Source organism: Chenopodium album, chromosome 7 (assembly GCF_948465745.1).
Source record: "Chenopodium album chromosome 7, dcCheAlbu1.1, whole genome shotgun sequence".
NCBI lineage: Eukaryota > Viridiplantae > Streptophyta > Magnoliopsida > Caryophyllales > Amaranthaceae > Chenopodium > Chenopodium album.
Window position 1 is genome coordinate 15,402,173 of NC_137840.1, and position 24,165 is coordinate 15,426,337.

The following is a 24,165-nucleotide window of genomic DNA, read 5'->3' on the forward strand; positions in this document are numbered from 1 at the left end:
AAATCAAAGATTTCCCCCCGCTTTCACTTTCTATAAATAGAAATTTACCCCCTCCCTTTTTCTCACCATGCAATCACATTTGACTTTTTAGAGAGAGAAAAAGGGAGATTCTAGAGAGAAGTTCTCTGCTTTCTTCTGCGTCACAGCAAGTTCAAGCTTTCGAGTGCTAGTAGTTCAAAACCCGGTTTACCGGCTGTAGCGGTTTTCAGATTTTTCAGAGAAAAAGTGAGGTAACCGCCTGCACCATTTTAGCTTTCCTCCCTTTCAATTTGTATACCATTTTTTCTCCGCCTGTATACCTAGCTTTTTAGAGAATATAAATGAGTTCTCAATCCACTCACTTGGCACTGCCTAGGACACTTAGCCGATCCCCCGGAACGGCTGAGTCTAGAACAGGGGGGTGCCTTTTCTGGACTATCGGAACCAATATGATCATCTCCGAATTCCTCCCTCTCTGTGTCTGTGCAGGACATAATGGCCAGAACGAAACAAACGGCCAGACGGTCTAAGAGCCGGTGCACTATGAGAGTACCAGCCGATGAGGTTTTCCCAGACGGGGAACAGAGGGATTGGGAGGAGAGCGGATCTGACGAAGAGGTTCCCTCTACTTCCAGGAGCTCCGGGGTACGAGAGGTAGGCGGCGAGGGTTCCGCCTCCTCTAATGAAGCCGGCAACGCTGAGGTCGGCGAAGGGTCAAGGGCCGAATCTTCTGGCTCTGACCAAGACAATTTTGCGGCTGACTATTAGCAGCCGCCTAAGGTCGCCGACAACCCCAACCCTAAAAGGACCCGGATGCTGCCGGGTAACATCACCCTCCTCAATATCGGATTCAGGGCCTTCAAGGAAAAGCACCCCTTTGGAAGGGGTTGGGAGATTATCGTTCCTCCGGCTGACGCTGTAATGGCCTGGGGCAATGATATTGATCATGTAGACGACTACTTCATCTGCTACGAGGCGGTTATCAAAGCCGGCCTCCGGTTCCCCCTCCACCCCAGAATTAGGAAAATTCTTCAGGGGTACGATGTAGGGGTTTGGCAGCTCACCCCCAATTCGTGGGTGAATATTCTTAGTTACATCGCCGCCTGCGAGTTTCAAAATATAAACCCCAGCTTTTCCGCCTTCGTTCATATGCACTACTTGAGCAAGGCCCAAGGCGGCCATGGGGCATGGTATACTCTGACTACCTTGCCCCAATACTTGATGACTTTGGACAAAGTGTTCAAATGGTCCGGGTGGAAGGACAAGTTTTATTTGGTTTCTTCCCCCACCTTAAGACACAACCGGACACTGCGCCGGTACAATACTGAGCCGGCTCTTCTTGGACGTAAATGCTCTCTCCCGGTGCTATCTACTAAGGCTCGGGAGCAAATAATGGAGCCGGGATTTTTTGAAACAACAACTGAGCCCATGGGGGATGGGACTCACATCATAGTTCCCAAGAACTAGATTCCCCATCCGGACTTCTTCAAGGACGAGTGCTTCTTGTCCGCCTGCAGGCTGAGTACAATGTTTCCCAAGGGTAGAATACTTCTCATCCGGAGTGATTGTTATTTCATTTTTATTGCAAACTTACCATAATTTTTTCTAACCACAAATTCTTGTTCTTACAGACGAAGCCTTGAGGATGGTCGACTAGGCGAAGACTCCGGCCAAGTCTGCGGCGCTGCTGCGCAAAGAGGCTGCACTTGCTAAAAAGGCAGTTGTCGAGGCCAAAGACTCCAAAAAAGGCGGGGTAAGACCGCCTGACTTGATGTGTTTGCATTTTTTTTTTACGGTTGGGTATACTTATCCTTTACTTATTTCTCAGGATTCCGTCAAGAAAATTCCCCGATCTTTCTCCAAGCTGCTCAAAAGGCAAGGAGACGATCTGGGGAAAACTCCGGCAGCGAAAGCCGCAAGAAAAGACCCTCCTCCCCAGAAACAATCTTCTGCCCATTCCGGTCGTCCAACGACTGGGGGCAAATCGCCTGCTGCAATGAAAATTCTGAGCGAAGGCTCGGAACGCTCGCAGCAGAAAGCGCCGGATGCCTCTACGGCATCGAAGGGTAGCAAGCCACCTAATGTTACAGGCGGTGCGGCAACGCTTGGGGAGGAGCAGAAGTCGGAGACCCATCCGGAAACCCAAGGTAAGGGACGGATTGAAATACCTTGGCCACTTAATTTTATGAGAATCAAGACCAAGGTTGATCCTTCTAAGGGGTCGATCAGCAGCCGGCAACGGATGAATGCCGACTACGCTGCCTCTATCTCACAAAGTACTACTTTTGATGCAGATCTGACTTCTGACGAGCTGGATCTTGCGGGTTTCGCAAAACGGATGGTGAGGACCCTCACCCAGTCTGAGAAGAACTCCATACCTGATCTGCAGGTCGTGGACTTCGACCGGATAATGGGCCAACTGGATAAGGTAATGAATCCCACAACCTTGATATCTTTTATCTTTAATTCTACTAAATAACTCTTAATCTGGCTGCTCTTGTCTCAGGTGATGGTAAGGGTGGACGGCCTCCGGGGCCCCTTCAGGCGGAAACAGGAAGAGGTAAATGACACCAAACTGAGGGCCCTTGAAAACCTCAACTCTGCTGAATATACTGATTATATATGTAATTTAAAGATTAAAGTAGTAGAGTTAAAACAGGAGGAGCTAATCCGGAGTTTGACGGCTGGGAACGACGAAGCTAACAGTCGGGCTGATAACCTTGACAAGCAACTGAAGGATGCCAAATCAGATCTCAAGGCATTAGAAGATGCTGATAAGGAAAACGCCCAACTCCGAGCAGACGTTACCCGCCTGGGATTTGAGCTTGTCAATCTGCGAAACAAGCAGTCGGACGAGCTTGCCCAAGAGCAAAAACGGCTGACAGAGAAGAACGAGCAAGCAAACCTGGCCCGACTGAAGATCACCTGGATCCTCCTTTACCTATAAATAGACTTTGAGATCTATAAGCTGAGGTATGATTACGCCACTGAGGTGTATGATGCCCAGCTACTGGGTGATGCTCCACCGCCTTGCTTCAAAGATTGGGCTGCTGAGCAGGGATATGAAGTCTCTGACAACGAGGAGCCGGCGGATGAGCATAACGAGGGCCAAGCCAGTCAAACTCAGCTGGAGCAGCAGCCACCTCAGCCTTAGGTGGGCCTCTCTACTTTCTGCGGCAGTATGCCATTTTGTTTCTTTACCGGCTTGTATGCCGTGTATAGTTGTATCTTTACCAACTAAGGAGTTGGGTTAACATTTTATTTCTTTCTTTCTTCACTGGAGGTATCCGGTTAACACTTATTCTGGCATTTGCGCCATTTTAAATATTAATGAAGTATTCCAACCCAGTTGGTATTTATATATGTTTGCGTTATGAGTTTTTTCAATTTGAAATTTTTTGCGTATGCTTGCAATTCTTTAATATTTTGCCTAACTTAAAAAAGCATGCGGCAATTTGCAATCCGGGTGCTCTTGCCCCTGGGCGGCTGTGTGGTTGGTTTTATTTCAAATTGATTGATTGGCTTGAAAACACTTGATACTAGGAGAAGTATGGAGTGTTTTTAGGCCAATCAATCACAATGGTGATTGCCCCAAACTAAGTGCACAACCGTCCATTAGAACGAGTGCTTTGGGCTTCTTGCCCAGGCGGTTGTAATCCGTCTGGGGTTAAGGCGTAGCCATTACACAATCTTTTGCCCCAATAGGGAGAGTGAAGTCAACTTTGGAATAAATAACCTAAGTAGGAACTTCAACCGATGACCGACTGATGCCTCAGGGCATCCGGTTTTGGTTACTTAATCGTTCTTTAGATTATTCTGGTCAGACGGCTATGAGCTGACCAATTTAGTCTTTCAATTTTTGTCATCTGCGTTGGTACATAGAACCGACAAATAGTCTGTTCTCTGCGACGATTGCACCCGGAGGAGTGTCGTCGGACGCCTTTGTCCATGTTGGGACAGGCGGTTTTGTAAAATAGGCAACCATCCGGCCATATTGGCCTTTGGTCTTGTTTGAGACCGGTTGTATAGGCACTAAGCGTTTTTGTGCCAAGTTTTTTACGTGAACTTAGTTGGTTGAACGAATAATCCGTCTGAGTATTACCCAGACGGATTAACAATTGATAATTTACACCAAGTATCAAACGTAATTAATTAAACAAAGAGTCCGTCTGAGCTTTACCCAGGCGGACTAGCAATTATTACATTACACTAAGTATCAAACTTAGTGATTCAAACAAAGAGTCCGTTTGAGTTTTCCCCAGGCGGACAGGCAATTATAATGTTCAACTAAACTAAGTATCAAACTTAGTAAGTTAAACTCAGGGTCCGTCTGGGCATTGCCCAGGCGGACGAACAATAATAATGGCAAAATAAATCTGCAAACAAAGAATTTTCATTAATTGACTTGCTGTTTACAAAAACGATACATCCTTAGAAGTAGTACTTTTTTAGATTATCTACATTCCAAGTTCTAGGCAGGCGGCGACCAACTGGGGTTTCCAGACGGTATGTGCCATTCCTGACTTCTTCATAGATACGGTAAGGGCCTTCCCAATTAGGGGTTAGCTTTCCAGCCTCCTTGGCCCTACCGGTTGCCTCCATTTTTCTTAACACGAAGTCATACACTTTCAGAGGGCGCTTGTGCACTTTCTTGTTATAAGCTCTGGTCATTCTCAAACGGTATATTTCATGGCGCAGGGCAGCGTTGCCCCTACGTTCCGAAAGGGAGTCCAATGCCAGCCGCATGGCCTCCCAATTTGCCTCTTCATCATAGAGCATAACTCTGAGAGTCGGCTCGTAGTGCTCAATGGGCATGACGGCTTCAGCACCGTATACCATAAGAAATGGAGTTTCTCCAGTTGCCCCTTTAGCAGTAGTCCAGATGGCCCATAGGACATGAATTAATTCTTCTGCCCATAAACCACCAGCTCTCTCGATTTTCTTTTTTATGCCGTCTGAGATAAGTTTGTTCAAGGCTTCAACCTGGCCGTTTGCTTGGGGTCGGCCGACTGATGCAAAACAATGTGAGATACCCTGATCTCCCAACCAAGTCTTGAGCTGGGGGGTCTCAAACTGGGGACCATTATCAAACACCATAGACATAGGTACCCCAAACCGGGTGATGATATTCTTCCACATGAAAGAGATGACATCCTTTGTCTTGATGTTCGTAACTGGCTCAGCTTCTACCCATTTGGTGAAATAATCCACAGCCACCAAAATGTAGCGCTTTCCGCCTAGAGCAGGCGTATAAGGGCCCAAGATATCCATGCCCCATTTAGCGAATGGGACTGGGCTGTGGATTGTCGTCAGATCAGTAGCCGGGCGGTGGATAAGTGGGCCAGACCGTTGGCATTTGTCACATCTTTTGACCAACTCTTTGGCGTCTGCATCAAGAGTAGGCCAGAAGTAATGATGCCTGGCTCTGACGGCTAGGGATCTGCCGCCTATATGAGAGGCACGGTACCCAGCATGCAATTCTTCGAGAACTTCTTTCCCCTTTCCCGGGGTAACACACTTCAATAGAGGTTTGAGGAAACCCGCCTTGAAGAGCTCTCTGTTTCTCAACTCAAAGTTTGCTGCTCGTTTTTCATGACGGCTGCCTCCTGTGGTGAATAAGGAAGTTTGCCGACTGATAAATATGCTCGGATGCCATCCATCCAGGAAGAGCTTTGGTCCAAGATCCTAATGGGCTCTTCATGTATGCTTCTCTTTTCAAGAACTTCCCAAAAGACCGACCAAGGAGTATCACAGTAGGCGGAGGAAGCCAATTTGGACAACGCATCCGCCTGGTTGTTATCTGACCTAGGCACTTGATTCAGACGGAATTCCTCAAGTGCCCCAGCCTCTTCTTTGACTACCTTAAGGTATTTGATCATAGTCGGATGAGTTGCATCATATTTTCCCTCGTACTGGATGACGACCAACTGTGAATCAGAATAGGCGTCAATTTTAGTCGCTCCTGCTGCCTTACACATGCGGATTCCGGCTAGCAGGGCTTCATATTCCGCCTCGTTATTTGAGGCTTGAAACTTAAACCGCAGTGCATATTCAAATTTGTCCCTGTAGACACCCATTTGTGTCTCCCCAAAACCAAACCCAGTGATGAGTACCTTTCACATCGAATCATAATCGAATGAAACAAAGTGCGGAAAGGTCTAGTGTTGCGGAAAGTTTTTTATTTCTTTTCTCTTCTCTCTGTTTTTGAAAACTTTATTTTAAGAAAACAGCCAATCCAGTTTGGTTGGTCCATGATATGGGTCCAATAGTAGTGTAGTTTGATGGGGCTTGCAAAGACCTTTCCAGCGATATATTATAAGCCCAATTCCGATGAATATTAAGGAAGTTATGGCCAATTTACTAAACTGGGCCCGGTTTGAGCTTTATGTACGGCCCAATGATCTAGGGGAGGGCCTAATATGATTTTATCATTCCTAGTGCAATTAGGAATGGTTTTAGTCTTCTAGAATCTTCTAGAAAGTTCTTTTCATTCCTAATTCAATTAGCATTGATAAGTTGACTTTGTTGACTTTTCAGAGTTTTAATCAAGATCAAATAGCATTTTCGAAGAAACTATATCATTTTATCTTCCGGTACGGGAAATTTATCAGATTTTCGAAAACGCGTTGAAATCCAGTTTGGCGTCCAACTCCAGGCCTTGGCGCCAGCTAGCCAGGGTTGGCGCCAATCCTGTTTTGCGATCTTCAGACTCTGTTTTGTTAAATTATCTTTTTTGGATGATTTTCTCTATAAATATCGTATCAAAAACTCCGTTTTCATGGATCATCTACATCTACATTCACTAATTCTCTCATTCTCAAGTATTCTTTAGCATTCAATTCTTTCTTACTTTTTCATACAAAATTCCGCATTCGCAAGATCTAGAAACACCAAGCCATATTCGAAGTTGCCTTCGCCCTAGGCGTGAAAGATTTAATTTCTGAGGGTTTGGTCCCAAATATCTCTTTCAATTATTTAATTTAATTGTTTTTTTTATTATTTTCCTTGAAGTTACTAACGTGTATATTTTGTTATTAGAAAGAGGTACGAGGCATCAAAGTAAGTACTTTAATTGATTATTTAATATGATACAGAAATCATGTTTATATTGTTATTATGATATTCCTAGTATCATGTCTAGGTTATTTTTAATATTAAATATGATTGCTATGATGCCTTTTATTCTCTTCCTAATATTTATGATTGTTAGTATCATGTTAGGGTTAAAGATTTGATTTTTATTGCTTAGTGACATGCTAGGGTTTGTTATTAATCTTGTTAGTATCATGCCTAGGATCTTGCTATTATTATGCTTTAATATTAACATGAACATGATTATGATTATAATTGTTATAATTTATGATGATTATGAATATTATTATTATTATTATTATTATTATTATTATTATTATTATTATTATTATTATTATTATTATTATTATTATTATTATAATGATTATTTTTATTCATGATTACTATTATTATTATGATGATTATTATTATTATTCATGATGTTGATTATTTATTATGTTGCTTGATGCTTGTTATTTATTGCTTGATCACCTTTATTGCATGTTAAAGGGAATTGGTACTTGTAATCACGCTTAATAAGATATTTAATAATATTGTTTAGGGTTAATTGTGATTATAATTCAAGTGATCGCCAATGATAGTTTATTTGTGCATTAAATTCAACCAACATAGATTAAACAGGTTCAATCTCTTTTAGGTTAGATTTGTACCATCATCCCCGGACCCTTATTTGGTTCATGACCTTATGGAGTTGACGATCTCTTGGATCGTTAAGGGGTGTAACCTTCATCCTATGAACGGTTTACAAGTTCCTTAAAAAACTTGTTGGCGACTCTTTTGCTCTATCTTCTTCCCTTTTGGACGCCACCGTACTTTAGTGTATGATCACAGTGGGGTTCAAGCTAGTGGGATTTTAAAGGCTTGAAATTATTCCTTACAGTTTTTTGGCGACTCCACTGGGGAGGATTTCTATTTTAATTCCTGAATTTGTTTCAGTAATGATTTAGAATGAGTGGATGAGACTCGAAAAGTTCTAAGTATTTCATGTGCGTAATTTTGATTAACATTATTGTCATATGCATAAAAAGGTTCTCATTGGAAAGACCATCCGTAATGAGTCAAAAACATAGGATTTTACACGTAGGAAATTTGAGGAATGTCTTTCACAACTAGGACTGAAATAACACCACGCGAAACTGGAAGATTTTATCGAGCACAGAAAGCTGTTGACGCATGTGGGAAGTAGCGTCAGGGGCCTGAGCTTGGCGCCACACTTTTAGCCGTAGTGCCAGACGCCAATATTGGCGCCAGGTGCTACAGTTAAAAGTTGGCGCCAGTCTCTGTTTGCTGGCGCCAATTTCCCCCAATACCGAGCCAGAAATATGCGTTCTAATTTCGACCGGTTTTTCGTATTGTTTGCTTGATCCTACTTCCTGATTGAATTTTTTCTCACTTTTCTAAAACTCATATGTGTTCTACATATGGACATAACCCTATGGGAATTCATGCTCCATCTACCCGATTGAACGCTCCGTGCAACAAAGGGTACATCCGAGATATTGAATTCACCAAACCATGGAAGCAAGTTTTTTTCTAAAACTTGCGGTGTCCCATCCATTCGCGCCAACCCTTCACGATTAGGCTTCCGTGCGGTGCATCCGGACAATTAACCATGGACCCTCCATTGACTAAACCATATCCCGAACTTTAGAGAACTAGAGCCATGGTTAGGTTGCGAACGCATTGCATCATATTGTGCCTACTTGACTAAATGTGCATTATTTTTTGTGCATATATATTCTATGTTTCTCTTAACCGTTTGTTGACTTGTGTTGAGATTAAATAAATTAATGACTTAAAGAACTTTGCCTAATTGATTAATTAATTAATTAATTTAAGTCAATAAAGTCTATTTTTTTAGTCGGAATTGACCTAGTACGACTTTAGGTATACCATAGCTAACTAATAATACCGAAAACAGTCCCAGACCGAAGTTCCACTATTGGCGCCAAAGTCTAAGCTGTAGCGCCACACTATGGTGTGTGTAATGCCAGACGTTAACTAAATTGTCTGGCGCCAACCACCACAGTGTGACGCAAGTCCTGTCGCTTGGGCGACAGTTCGGATTATTTGTCGAGTCATCATCTAAAGTATAATTAACCAGTTTGCTAATTAATTCGGTTAATTTTCGCTGTCAATAACACCTTGTCAAATCATTAATCGAGTCTTGGTCACATAGTCTAGCCACATGGTCATGACATAAGTCTTAATATGTCACCTACACTCACTAATCTTAGCACACACTTTGAGTATATATCACCTTGACCATGTCTTAGGTTCATACATGAGTCGGTCTTTTCCGTCATTTGAGTTGGGGGGTACATTCTATTCCTAATTCTTCATGTCCCTCCATCTAAATCTTCTTTCACATTCTATTCCAATTTTTCTTCACTTCCTCCATCCATTGCACGTTAAATAACCCTCTGGGAATTCATGCTCTATCTACCCGATTGAACGCTCCTGGCAACAAAGGGTACATCTAAGATGTTGAATTCACCAAACCATGGAAGTGAGTTTTTTTCTAAAACTCGCGGTGTCCCATCCACACTCGCTAACCCTTCACGGTTAGGCTTCTGCGCGGTGCATCCGGACAATTAACCATGGACCCTATTTGACTAAACCATATCCCGAACTTTAGAGAACTAGAGCCATGGTTAGGTTGCGAACTCATTGCATCATATTGTGCCTACTTGACTAATTGTGCATTATTTGTTGTGCATATATATTCTATGTTTCTCCTAACCGTTTGTTGACTTGTGTTGAGACTAAAATTAATGACTTAAAGAACTTTGCCTAATTAATTAATTAATTTGAGTCAATAAAGTTTTTTTTAATCGGAATTAACCTAGTACGACTTTAGGCATACCCCAGTTGACTAATAATGCCGAAAATAGTCCCAGACCGAAGCTCCAATATTGGCGCCAAAGTCTGAGCTGTAGCGCCACATTATAGTGTGTAGCGCCAGACATTTACTAAATTGTCTGGCGCCAACCACTATGGTATGACGCCAGTCTTGTCGCTTGGCCGACATTTCGGATTATTTGTCGAGTCATCACCTAAAGTCTAATTAATCAGTCTTCTGTTTAATTCGGTTAATTTCCGCTGTCAACAACACCTTGTCGAGTCATTAATCGAGTCTTGGTCACATAGTCTAGCCACATGGTCATGACACGAGTCTTAACGCACCATCTACACTCACTAGTCTTAGCACACACTTTGTGTATATGTCACCATGACCATGTCGTAGGTCCATGCATGAGTCGATCTTTTCGTCATTTGAGTTGGGGAGTACATTCTATTCCTAATTCTTCACATCCCTCCACCTAAATCTTCTTCACATTTTATTCTAATCTTTTTTCATTTCCTCCATCCACTGCACGTTGAATAAAGTTTGAGTCAAATAATTATCAATAAATATCCCCAATTTCCTTTTCCACAGTACTTGGTCGAGGAGAGAAGGGCGATTAATCAAGGACAACCTCTTTATTCAAGTCTCGCTTTTTGATAAACCGATTCGTCAAAAGAGGAAGGCTAAGAAGATAATGGCAACTCAAGAAGAAGTCGATGATCTTAAGAACCAATTGGCTACTGTGACTGAGACACTGAAACTTCTCGCACTTAAGGTCGATGATCCCGTGAAGCAACAACAGATGGATCTCATGCAAGAGAGTCTAAGCAAGCTATCTAGTAACTATAAATTTCAGGGCATGAGTTCACAAGGGGTCTCGCTGGACAAGGAACTTCTTCCGCATAAGTTCAACGCCACTGACATCCATAAATTCAAGGCAACAGATAACCCTTACTTCCATCTAAGAGCTTTTGAAACTATAATGAGCATTAAGGGTATCGATAAGAACGTTTTCCCCTCTCTGTTCCCACTATCTCTTGAAACCGTTTGCCAACAATAGTTCTTCTCCCTGGACAAGGAGAAAACCTCTACCTGGGAATCGATAGTAAATGCTTTCGTTGATAGGTACAAGTGCAATATCCAAGTTGAAACCTACCATAGACAACTTGAGATGCTAAGACAAAAAGAGAATGAAGGCTTTACTTCTTTCTTTAATAAATGGAGGGAAACTTCCGCCAAGATGATTGAGGTCCCCACCGAAAAGGAGTATGTGAGGATGTTTATCAAGAATCTCCAAGAAAAGTATTCAAAGCACTTAAAATATCAACACAACTTGAATACCTTCAAAGCCGTTTATGACATTGGAATTGAAATCGAAGATGACCTCGCAAAGCAAAAAGCTACTAACAATAATAACCACGGTGGCTGGAAAGGAAAGAAGACCGACAATCCTTCTTCTTCCGAAAACGCCCACTCTAGTAATAATGTTAGTACCTTTGACCATAATGATGTCTTAGCCATGGACAATCAAGGATCTAAAAGGAAACCCAGGCGAGAGTTCACATCCATTGGAATGACCTACGATGCTGCTTTCGACCGTCTTTACGATCGAGGATTAATCAAACCTATCGGCCCTACCGAGGATCCAACACCAGAAAATCGATCTTCGAGATGGAATCCCAACTCCTATTGCAAGTACCATCGAGGAAACAGTCATACCACTGATGAATGCTACAGGTTTCAAAATCTCATTCAAGATCTCATAGAAGCAAACAAGATCCCATTGCCTCTAGCTAGCGAGAAGACTAGGTGATGATGAAGCGAACAACACAAGACAAGAGGCGAGCTGCAACGACAAGATTTCATGACCTCTTTTTCAATTTTTCCTTTCCCCAATAAGTCTAGCATAGGCACCTTTTTTTTTCCTTTAGATTATTCTTGTAGTTTTTCTTTTCTTTTCCCTTTTTAATAAAATGAGCATTTATTTCCTTATATATGATCATTTCATTATATTGCATCAAATATAATAAAAAAAAAATAAAAAAAGAAAAAAAAATCCATGTCAAATTAAGCACAAGGTATACCAATGATTTGAGGCACTCCTTGTAGCCACGTCATATCTCCTTTCGCCTTTCTAATTTACAAATCCTTTCTTCATAAACCACTTTGAGCCTCGTCTAACGATAGACCTTTCTTTTTTCAACCTACATCTATCTAACCTTGGGATGGGATGGTGTGCAACTTATGCAATTTTCAAAGAACAAAGCTTGAGTGATTTCAGAAATTCAAAAAATAGTAAAAATAAGCAAAAGCAAAAAAATAAATAAAAGTGTACAAAAGGGCAAGTGTTCCAATGTCTTTGATATGAAAATATCTCTGATATGAACACGTCTCAGATTGCGTCTCTTATCGAGTGCTCGGTATCGTTCCTGAGAAACATGAATGCCAAGTGAGTGATAGACTGCATGATCGGGATTGCCCACACTTGCAAAAATAAAAAAAATGCTAAAGCAAAAGATAAAAGAGAGCTAAAAAAGAGTAGAAACTCAAGCATAAAAATATAAAGATTCGAAAGCGAGGTTGCACACAATAGGGGCTTATCTAGGGTCTTGAGCCTTTATCCCCTTCTTCTTTAAACCTTTAGCCTAACCACGTTACAACCCTTAAAATGACCTTTTTGAGGTATACACACTTGTGCGAGGTTTGGCTAGAGCTACGTTTGGCCTGATTCCTAACGGATACGTAGGCAACCTCACATCGAGGTGCGGCCGTAATAAACATGCATTCATACACTCACACCATGATCATATCAAGGGATTCCCTATGCTAATCCCTATTCATTTAGAGCTAGACTTGGGGGCTTGATCCTTATATCATTAGCTTACCTAGCCTAAGAGTCACCACTATTTGACTCTTTTCAATAATATATTTTTCCACACACTTAGCCTTTGCGGCCTAGCTTTAGTGTCACTATCACACACTGCACAGATACATGACCAAATATACTTCCCTTAGGAACCCTTTGTCATGAAATCTTAATACACCGTTGAAGTATGTCTTGTCATATCAACATCATTCATCAATCATAATCGTCATTGCATCACGAAGTATGAAGTGCTTAGCCTCCGTGCCTAAGTTGCCCAAATACTTTCATCATGGAGTCAACAGTTGAGATAGCCTAGGATGAATTAATCCTTGAACCTTGAGAGATAGTATCCAACAACATTTGACTAAGCTCATTCAACATGCATCTTTAAACTTTTGATTTTCTTTTTCACGCCTTTCTTTTTCGGGAGAAAGTCGGTACCCTCCACAAAATTGATGGAAAATTACACCTCGAGTCAGTCAAACACATCGAGTCAAGTTTATACCTTGAGTCGTGTCAAGTCAATGAGTCAAGCAACTTTAAACCTTAGGTCAACCCTAAGATAATTAAAGAAATTGGCAAAGTTCTATAGTAAAAAATAAATACAGGTGCAGCAAATAGGGTAGACCCTAAACCAATTCTTGGCGCCAGAGATATCTCAGCAACGACAGAGCTCGAAGCCTCCCAAAAAGGTGATTTTGACCTCATGCAGCAATTTCGGGTTCCTTGGTACGCCAGTTTGCCCCTATAAGCAATTCGACATGATTAGTAGTCGGCTCGATTACAATCGTAGTAAGTGATTGACCTGACAAAAAATCGTCTCACTTAGCTTAAGCACCTAAAACACTGGCTCATTACAATCAGTTCAAAAGCAAGCACTTAAACGACAATAATTCCAAACATGGATTGTCGCGCATTCTTATTAAACGATAAAGTTTTCCAAAAATTGGATTGTCACTCCCAACTGACAATATTTCCAAAAATGGATTGTCGTGCATTTTCTTCAAACGACAATTTTTCCAAGATTGGATTGTCATCTCTGGCAAAGTTTCCAAGCGTGGATTGTCGTGCTCCTTCTTTGTTTGGCAAGTTTTTCCAGGTTCGGATTGTCATACATTCATAGATCCCTGGCAAGTTTTCCAAGATTGGATTGTCATACACCCAGTTCCCTATGGCAAAATTTCCCAAAGGATTGTCGCAAGTCTCTACTCATCATAAATTTCGGCAAAAGTTCCTCAACGTGGATTGTCATTCATTTCAGTAAGTGGCAAATTTTCCCGAAGTGGATTGTCGGTCGACTCTTTCTTGCAAATGTTCCAAGACGCGGATTGTCAATAGTGGCAATATTTTCCCAAAAGGATTGTCGCATAGCGTTGGCAAATTTCCAAGGTGTATTACTTTCAAGAGTTATGTTCCAAGATGTGGATTGTCGATCGTAGCAAAGTTCTTATGAAAGATTGTTACAAATCATTCGCAACTTTTCCAAAAATTGGATTTTGGCAAATTTTCTGAGGTACGGATTGTCGCTTCATCATGACAACATTTCCAAGGATGGATTGTTACGTGGCATTGACAAATTTCCCTAAATCGGATTGTCATTCATCATGCAAGAGTTGTGTTGGTAACTATTCCCAAAGAAAAGAGGATTGTCATCACAGCAAAAGCACCAACATACTGGTTCACAAGCAGCAAAGTACCGACGCACTGGCATAGCAAACATTAAGAAACAGTGATCTTTTCGAAGACTATCACAGCGGAAATTAGAGTCATATCAAAAAGAAGCTCTTTGTTCATAGACGAGTGAACATCGAAACAGCAAGGTGGCGTTCCCTAGATTGTGGAGAGTTGTCACAAACAACTGAGGATTGTTTCAAGAGAAGCAATCTTCGATAGTATTCCCTTGGACGTGGAATGTTATCAATGCGGATGAGGATTGTTTCGAGAGAAATAATCTTCGATAGTATTCCCTTGGATGTGGAATATTATCATAGCGGAGGAAGGTCGTTTCAGGCGAAGCAATTTTCCAAATTGGAAGCAGTTACGGGCGTAGCGGTTTTCAAGCGGGATGGCATTCTCTAGCTTGTAGGAGATCATCAAAACAAAATACAGCAACAAATCGGTTACTTTCAGAGACGTGTGCTCGACGGTGCAAGATACGCGTTTCTTAAGTCTTTTATCTGTTTAACTAATGCTAGTTTTGCAGGTATCGGCGTTACAAGATTGATTTAGTATCGCAGAACGTTCTGAATCATTCTCCGTTCCTATCGTTACTTTGACTTTCGTTTTCGAAACTTGTGTTTCTCCAAACTCAGTAAAAGTGGGGGCTTCTGTAGACACCCATTTGTGTCTCCCCAAAACCAAACCCAGTGATGAGTACCTTTCACGTCAAAACATAATCGAATGAAACAAAGTGAGGAAAGGTCTAGTGTTGCGGAAAATTTTTTATTTCTTTTCTCTTCTCTCTGTTTTTGAAAACTTTATTTTAAGAAAACAGCCAATCCAGTTTGGTTGGTCCATTATATGGGTCCAATAGTAGTGTAGTTGGATGGGGCTTGCAAAGACCTTTCCAGCGATATATTATAAGCCCAATTCCGATGAATATTAAGGAAGTTATGGCCAATTTACTAAATTGGGCCCGGTTTGAGCTTTATGTACGGCCCAATGATCTAGGGGAGGGCCTAATATGATTTATCATTCCTAGTGCAATTAGGAATGGTTTTAGTCTTCTAGAATCTTCTAGAAGGTTCTTTTCATTCCTAATTCAATCAGCATTGATAAGTTGACTTTGTTGAGTTTTCAGAGTTTTAATCAAGATCAAATAGCATTTTTGAAGGAATTATATTATTTTATCTTCCAGTACGGGAAATTTATCAAATTTTCGAAAACGCGTTGAAATCCAGTTTGGCGTCCAACTCCAGGCCTTGGCGCCTGGAACCAGGCTTGGCGCCAGGCGCTAGCCACTATGCCTGGCGCCAGCTAGCCAGGGTTGGCGCCAATCCTGTTTTGCGATCTTCAGACTCTGTTTTGTTAAATTATCTTTTTTGGATGATTTTCTCTATAAATATCGTATCAAAAACTCCGTTTTCATGGATCATCTACATCTACATTCACCAATTCTCTCATTCTCAAGTATTCTTTAGCATTCAATTCTTTCTTACTTTTTCATACAAAATTTCGCATTCGCAAGATCTAGAAACACCAAGCCATATTCGAAGTTGCCTTCGCCCTAGGCGTGAAAGATTTAATTTCTGAGGGTTTGGTCCCAAATCTCTCTTTCAATTATTTAATTTAATTGTTTTGTTTATTATTTTCCTTGAAGTTACTAACGTGTATATTTTGTTATTAGAAAGAGGTACGAGGCATCAAAGTAAGTACTTTAACTGATTATTTAATATGATATAGAAATCATGTTTATATTGTTATTAATATATTCCTAGTATTATGTCTAAGTTATTTTTAATATTAAATATGATTGCTATGATGCCTTTTATTCTCTTCCTAATATTTATGATTGTTAGTATCATGTTAGGGTTAAAGATTTGATTTTTATTGCTTAGTGACATGCTAGGGTTTGTTATTAATCTTGTTAGTATCATGTCTATGATCTTGCTATTATTATGCTTTAATATTAACATGAACATGATTATGATTATAATTGTTATAATTTATGATGATTATGAATATTATTATTATTATTATTATTATTTTGATAATGATTATTTTTATTCATGATTACTATTATTATTATGATGATTATTATTATTATTCATGATGTTGATTATTTATTATGTTGTTTGATGCTTGTTATTTATTGCTTGATCACCTTTATTGCATGTTAAAGGGAATTGGTACTTGTAATCACGCTTAATAAGATATTTAATAATCTTGTTTAGGGTTAATTGTGATTATAATTCAAGTGATCGCCAATGATAGTTTATTTGTGCATTAAATTCAACCAACATAGATTAAACAGGTTTAGGGTTAATCCTATTGATTGCATGTTAGTCAGAAAGCGCACATGAATACGATCAGAATAAAGTAGAGGCCGCTCTTCGTTGAGCTTCTGTCTACATACACTTTCCAAACCTGTTCAATGTTATCCGGTTGCACCGGTCGTGTCATTTCAATAATGAAATCGGCAAACGCCTGACCTTTCATTGCCTTTCTAGGTTCAAAAGTGATTTCAAGACTTTGCATTTCAATAGCCCATTTCAACATTCTGCCGGATGACTCCAAAGTAGACATTGGCCGCTTGAGGGGCTGGTCGGTGTAGATTACAACCGGATGAGCCAGAAAATACGGTTTCAATTTCTTGAAAGCCATATACAGGGCAAGGCCAAATTTTTCTACCACGGGGTACCGGAGCTCAACATTTTTTAGAACATGGCTAATGAAATAGACCGGAAGCTGAACACCGTCTCTCTCAGCAAGGAGAACAACACTGAGAGCATGATCTGAGATGGCTAGGTACATGTATTACACCTCTCTAGGCAGCGGACTAACAAGCCTTGGAAAAGAGTGCAAGTGTTCTTTTAGCCGTTGAAAAGCCGCCTCAGCATCATCCCCCCATTCAAATCTTGTCTTCTTCCTGATTGCTTGGAAGAAGTACAGGCATTTGCCACCTGACCGGCTGAGGAATCTCCCCAAGGCCGCCAGGCAACCGGTTAGTCTCTGTGCTTCCTTGACAGTGCGAGGTGACTTCATGTCAATCACCGCCTGTATCTTCTCAGGGTTAGCCTCTATCCCCCTTTGATCAATCAGGAATCCGAGAAACTTCCCAGATTCAACACCAAAGACGCATTTCTTAGGATTTAACATAACCTTATGTCGCCTGAGTGTGGTGAAGGTTTCTCGGAGATCAGCAAGGTGATCTGCCTGCTGCTTGGATTTGACTATCATGTCATCAATGTACGCCTCTACATTCCTCCCTATTTGATTAATAAAGATCATATTAATCATCTGTTGGAATGTAGCCGGCGCATTCTTCAAGCCAAACGGCATCACAGTGTAACAAAATAGCCCCTGATCAGTGACAAAAGCCGTCTTTTCTTGATCTTTCTTCCACAGGGGTTTCCGATGGAAGCCGGAGTAGGCATCCATAAAGCTCATCAAGGCATGCCCGGCTGTCGAATCGACCAGACTGTCGATCTTAGGAAGCGGATAACTGTCCTTGGGACATACCTTGTTGAGACCTGTGTAATAAACACACATACGCCAGGTACCATTCGGCTTCTTTACAAGCACAACATTCGCCATCCAGTCGGGGAAATTACATGGCCGAATGAACCTAGCATCCAACAGCTTTTTAACTTCGGCAGCTGTCGCCTGACTTCTTTCCTCGCCGTGATTTCTTTTCTTCTGTCGGATGGGCTTCTTTTTAGGGTCCACGGCGAGTTTGTGGACAGCAACATTCAGGCTGACGCTTGGCATCTCTTCCACTTCAAAGGCAAAAATGTCTTTGAATTATTTCAGCAGAAGGTGCAAGTCTGCACCCAACTTAGCAAAAACAACCGTCCCAACCTTCACGGTACGCTCCGGACGGCTGTCGTCCAGAGGTATATCAATATGTTCACCAGCCGGTTGGGGACGGAGCTCATCTGACCGTTCACCGGTCAGTGATTGCTATTTTTTCTTTTTCTTCACCTCTACCAGCATAGGTGCCTTTCTTTTCTTCTCGGCTGCTAGTGGGGCTGGTACCGGATCGGCGTACTTGAAATTGTCAAGGTCTATTGGTTCCTGGCTTTCGGGGGCCACGGTATCTTTGACGACTAAGAGATAACACTCCCGGGCCATCTTCTGATCCCCATTCAAGGAACCAACAGAGCTGCCATCCCTCTCATACTTGATGAGCATGAGGGAAGGGATGATTACAGCCTTGGATTCGTTGAGGGTTGGCCGGCCCAAAATAATGTTTTAGGCGGTCAGCTCCTCAACTACCAAAAACTTGACGACCAGGTGTCGCCCTTTTCCTTTCTCACCTAGCCGAATTGGTAGATCAACCCTTCCGAGTGGGTAAACCATTCCACCCCCAAAGCCAACTAAGGGGTGGGTAACCGGATGCAAGCTGCTGTCATTATATTTCAGCTTCTACAGGCACCGGAGGCTTATGATGTCTGATGAGCTGCCGGTATCAATAAGGATCCGTCCAACCAGCTGGTTGGCAACCTTACATTCAATGACGACCGGATCATCATGCGGACGGCGAACACTGCCCCTGTCCTTCTCAGTGATCAGAACGTTTGGGAAGGAGGAGCTTGCCGACGCCTGCCCATCATCATCTTTGTCCATCTTTCGAAGATGGCTCTTGGTGCCCCCGATGGTAGGGCCACCACATGAGAACCCGCCTGCTATTGTGTAGACCGGCTCCTTGTCGGTATCGAACTACTAGCAGGCTGGGAGGTAGTCTTAGAGGACTGACCCTTATTCTTCTTCTTTGTCCCGGCTGGGGACTTAGAAATGTAGGACTTCAGCATTCCCTTGTCAGCCAGACGGTCCAACGCCCGTTGAAGGCTGAAGCAGGCGTTGGTGTCATGGCCAACTTACTCATGGTATTGACAGAATTTATTTTTGTTCCTTGATTGAATGGAACTTTTCATTGGATTCGGCTTCTCTAGGGACAGCCGGTCCTTAATTTCCATGAGGATGGAGTTGCAGTCCTTGTTAAACTCGTACTTGGGGACGTACGGTTTAAATTCTTTTTTCTTCTTCTGGGACGGCTGGTCAGAATCACTAACCGCCAAGATTTCTTTTCTCTTCTTGTTCTCTTCTTTCTTTTTGGCCGGCTGGGCAGGCCGGCTGTCTTTCTGCTTGTCAGACTTCTTGGAGTCCGACTGGTTACCAGGCGAGCAGAGGTCAGTAGCTTGAATGTAGATTTCCGCCTCCCTCAGAGTCTCCTGTAAGGTGAAAGCCCCTTTTCTTACTAGGCGAACTTAAAAGTCAACCCGTCTCTCAGACCTTTGAAAAAGTCTGTAAAAGCTACCTCATCTGATAATCCTTGAATCTGAATTCTAATCATATTGAACCGCCTGACATAGGAGCGCAGCCCTTCTCTCTCCCCCTGCTTAATGGTGCTCAAGTCCAAGCTTGTTTTCTTAGTAGGGATGTTCATTGAGAAGTTGGAAGCAAATAGGAAAGCAAGCTTCCTAAAACTATCGATGGACCCGGCTGGCAGATTACCAAACCATTGTTGGGCAATGCCCTTCAATGTAGCCGGGAAGCAACGACACCAAGTGGCATCATCCAACCCCTGCAGGTACATGAGGTTGGTGTAAGCCATGAGGTGGTCTTCTGGATTGGTGGTACCATCATAGGTACCAACCAATACATTCTTATCCTTGGCCGGCTAGGCCGCCTCGGTTATCTCCCGGGTGAACGCAGAAGGTTGTTCACCCAGGCGGAGCAGACGAAGCTGCCAGTCCAGTGGCTAGACATTGTCGTATGCCGCCTGACCTCCGAAGAGAGCCGGCTGCATATAGTAAGGTGGGTACTGACCATAGACCTGAGAAGGTACATATGGTGCAGCCCCGATCATCTGAGGGCCAGAGTGGACGGTATTACCGCCTATCTGACTCTCATGCAAGGAAGGTGCATTCCCTGCAGAAGTATTGTTAAAGCTGTCTGGAAAATTCGACGTAGAAGCCGATTTAGACAACTGCTGATTTCTCTTCCGGTTGATAATCTCCCGGGCATCAAGAGTTGATTTTTCACTTCCCACCGGCTGCTGAGTCCGGCGGGTGTTGTTGGTATTCCTCTTAGGGAGAAGAATTTTTTACCAATAAATGGTTCCGGCTGCCTTCTTCTTAGGATGAGGAGTGGGCTGCCCGTTCTCTAACTGACTTCCCCTTTTCCAGAGGAATCTTCTTGGCCGACTGACCTTTACTTGGGCCAGCCCGGCTCTGGGTGATAAGCTCTTTAATTTCACCCTTGAAACTTGTCATGAACCTCATGAGTTTGTCTCGGGTGACAGGTGCTGATCCAACGGCCGTATGGGTTTCCCCTTCCGGCTGCCCAAGGGGTCGACTTGTACCCGCCTGGGAGGCACCCCGCTCCGAATATCTCTAGGCCGGATGCTCTTGATTCTGAGCGAGCCATCATCGGCTGTAAAGGTTTCGACCTGAGGATCCTCATCCTCCTGGTCTGTAAAGACTAGGTCATCGCCCAGACGGTTAGGGGGTGGTACAGACTCTTGAACCATCTTCGAGGTACTCTCCCCACAGACGGCGCCAAATGTTTTGGGTGTTTTTGTCCCTTGGGAGAGTTACGTCACGAAGTCTGATCCGGATGAGTTGTACCTGCAAAATAACGGAGACTCCGGGTGCTTGGAGCTCCACCTCCGACGATCAAGTTAGTAACTTGAAAGGGAATAAAGAGTACGGAAATTTAGGTGGAGATCTGCCTGGATTCCAAGCTCAGATATTTCTCTTATGTGAGAGAATGCATGTGTAATAAATGATTGAATGTGTCCCCAAAATGAGGAAATATCTCCCTATTTATAGGGTCCTTGGAGAACGTGCCCCTATTTAGGTCACTTGACCTAAATTTTAGTGGGCTGCGCCGTAAAACGACGCTTCTAAAGATTTGGGCCCTTGAAGGCCGCCATTTCAGAGGTGTATCTGAGGGCGCCAAGTGTCAAGAGGATGTTAAGCCACGTGGGCCATCCTGAGCTCGACACGTGGCCTCCTCTCATTGGTCCGCGTGTCCATGGTATTTTAACCCTAAACACCAAGCACATGCACAAGTTTCATTAACCAATTATATCACATCAACAATTTAATTAAAAGCCCCAATTTAGCATTAGATTATAACCAAAACATGCTTCACTACATTCCCTAGCAAATCAACTACTCACTAATCATGGTGAAATTAGAAATGCATAATAAAAAAAATCATCAATCTAATCATCAACATTGTAATTCAACTTCAACAATCAAATTCAAACTAAACAATAGAAATTCAACAATATAACAAAATCAAATTTCAAATTGCATTGAAAAGTAAAGAATTCTTACACAACTTTGATCAATATCAAAGAGGAATGAAGATCTCAATAGCACAATCCTCAAATTCAAGCTTCTCTCTCTAGAATCTAATAACAATACCACAAAATCAAGAGTTTCTCTCTCTAAAAATCTAATTAAAGTCTAATTCTCATCTCTTTTCTAATTCCTTCTCCAAACTTCTCTCTAGAAAAATCTAGGAAATTCTATTTATAGCAAAACTAACTATAAGGAAGTTAGTTAGACGTTCCAAAAAGGACCTCAAAGAGCGCGATCACTCTCTTGCATGCGCGACTGCTACAAAAAGGGTATGGAACAGGGAGAAGAAGGGGGCGCGGCCGCTAATCTCTCGCGCGCGCCTGCGCAGCTGGAGCAGGGGAACCTCCCTAGTGCGACCGAGCTTGTCCTCGTGAGCTTCAGATGAGCCATGATGCTATAGGCAGTAAGTTTGTGCACTCTTAGTGGGTTCGGCACCACTTCTTCATGCCCACACGACATGAAAGCGCAACCTTGATGAACAAGCTCTTGAATTCCTTTGCTCTTGGACTTCAAATGGAGAAATGAGACATCTCTTTTGACTTGAAAACTCCGAGGAGAACACACTTGAGACTCTTGAACATCACCAACTTCCTATAGACAAAGAAAATCAAACAAGTAAAGAAGAAAATGCAAAATACACTAGTAAAGCGAGAAAATAAGAAAACTTCTAAGGAAAAAGCAAAGTAAAGAAAATATAAGCAAAACTAGAGAACATGGAGTAAAATGAGATACAAAAGCCATGTAAAATCATCCTAAAAGAAGCCAAATGAGTGTCATAAATGACTCTCATGAGATTATAAATTAAGAAAATTCCATATGATTTTTATATCATTATGGTGACATTGTTAGATTTAGGCCTCGTCTAGTTTACCTTATTTTTACTTATTTTAGAAAAAATAAATTTGGATCAGATCAGACAAAATAAGTTCAGATCAGATGAGAAAAAATAGGTTTGGATCAGATCATCATTTTATGTGCATATTTTTATAGCTAAATAATTTTAATTTCGTGATGAAAAAAATTATGAAAATCACATATTAATAAAATACACATTATTACGAATCTAACAAGACACCACTTGATATATATTTTTCTGTATAGATTATCGTATGTTTAAGGTCAAAGTTTGGTCAAATTTGGCATTCATATTACACTAGATCAATTTAGATCAAAGTAAACCTTCATATTAGCCTAGATCAAATAAACAAAAATAAGGTGAACCATTACCTTGGTTGTATCTAGAAATTGCTAAATATTCAAAAATTTAGCCGGTGTACCTTTGAAAACGAGACATGTTGGAAGTTAACAATACCCAACTAAGCCAATCAGCAATTCATTATGTTTACGATACCGTAGAAAATCGAGGTTATATAAACGGAGGGTTGAGAGAGATTTAGAATTGTCTCACAGGGATAAGCTAGTCATTTCATGCGGAATTTAAATTTTGCCATTTTTGATTCAGTGGTACAAAATACACTCTCAGTGGTACAAAATATAATTTTAGTGGTATTTAAAAAAAGGTTCAAATGTCTAATTAGGCTGTCAAATAATACTATTACATCTCAGTGGTACAAAATACACTCTCAGTGGTACTCAATGCGATTTTAGTGGTACTTATAAAAATCCTCAGTGGTATAAAATATACTCTCAGTAATTGTGGTCCCACTTTTTTTTGTCGTTTTTGCACGTGAAACCATTTCTGACTCCAAAGGTGGGCATTACCTCACCTTTTTTTCACTCTCTCTATATCTCTCTTCCTTTCTCCCTCTTCCAAGTACATTTACTACGTTATTTTATGTTGTGAGACATTTTATATTGTCTCACAACCCTTGAAATTTACTTCCTCTAGAAAATCAAGCTGACGTGCTACACATATCGTGCAATAAGATTGACGTGGCATCCTTGTCTTGTTGAAAACTAAAGGATTGATATGAATATCTGATAATACCAAACTTTCGTATCTGATAAATACACATGATGAAACTACCAAAGATACCGGATACTAGATTTGTGTGAAACCAAATCTCATCAAATATATGAGTATACGACGTATTATTTTTCCATCACCCAAATATTGCACCATCTAGTATATATGTAGCTAAAATGCCTAGGTGTACATGTTTTAATTATTTTAAACATATAATTTTAAAGATTCTGTCAAAAAAAAAATCAAAAAAGGTGATATTTGTATTATTTTATTCGTTGAGGTTGTATGTTAAGTAGCGTGATAGATTATATAAATCAATCCTAAGTTTCAACTAATGTGGTTAAGGTTTTGTTTGAGTTGGTAGCTTGCTTGAATTATAAATGAAAATCCTTTATTTTTTTATGTGGGATAAATAATA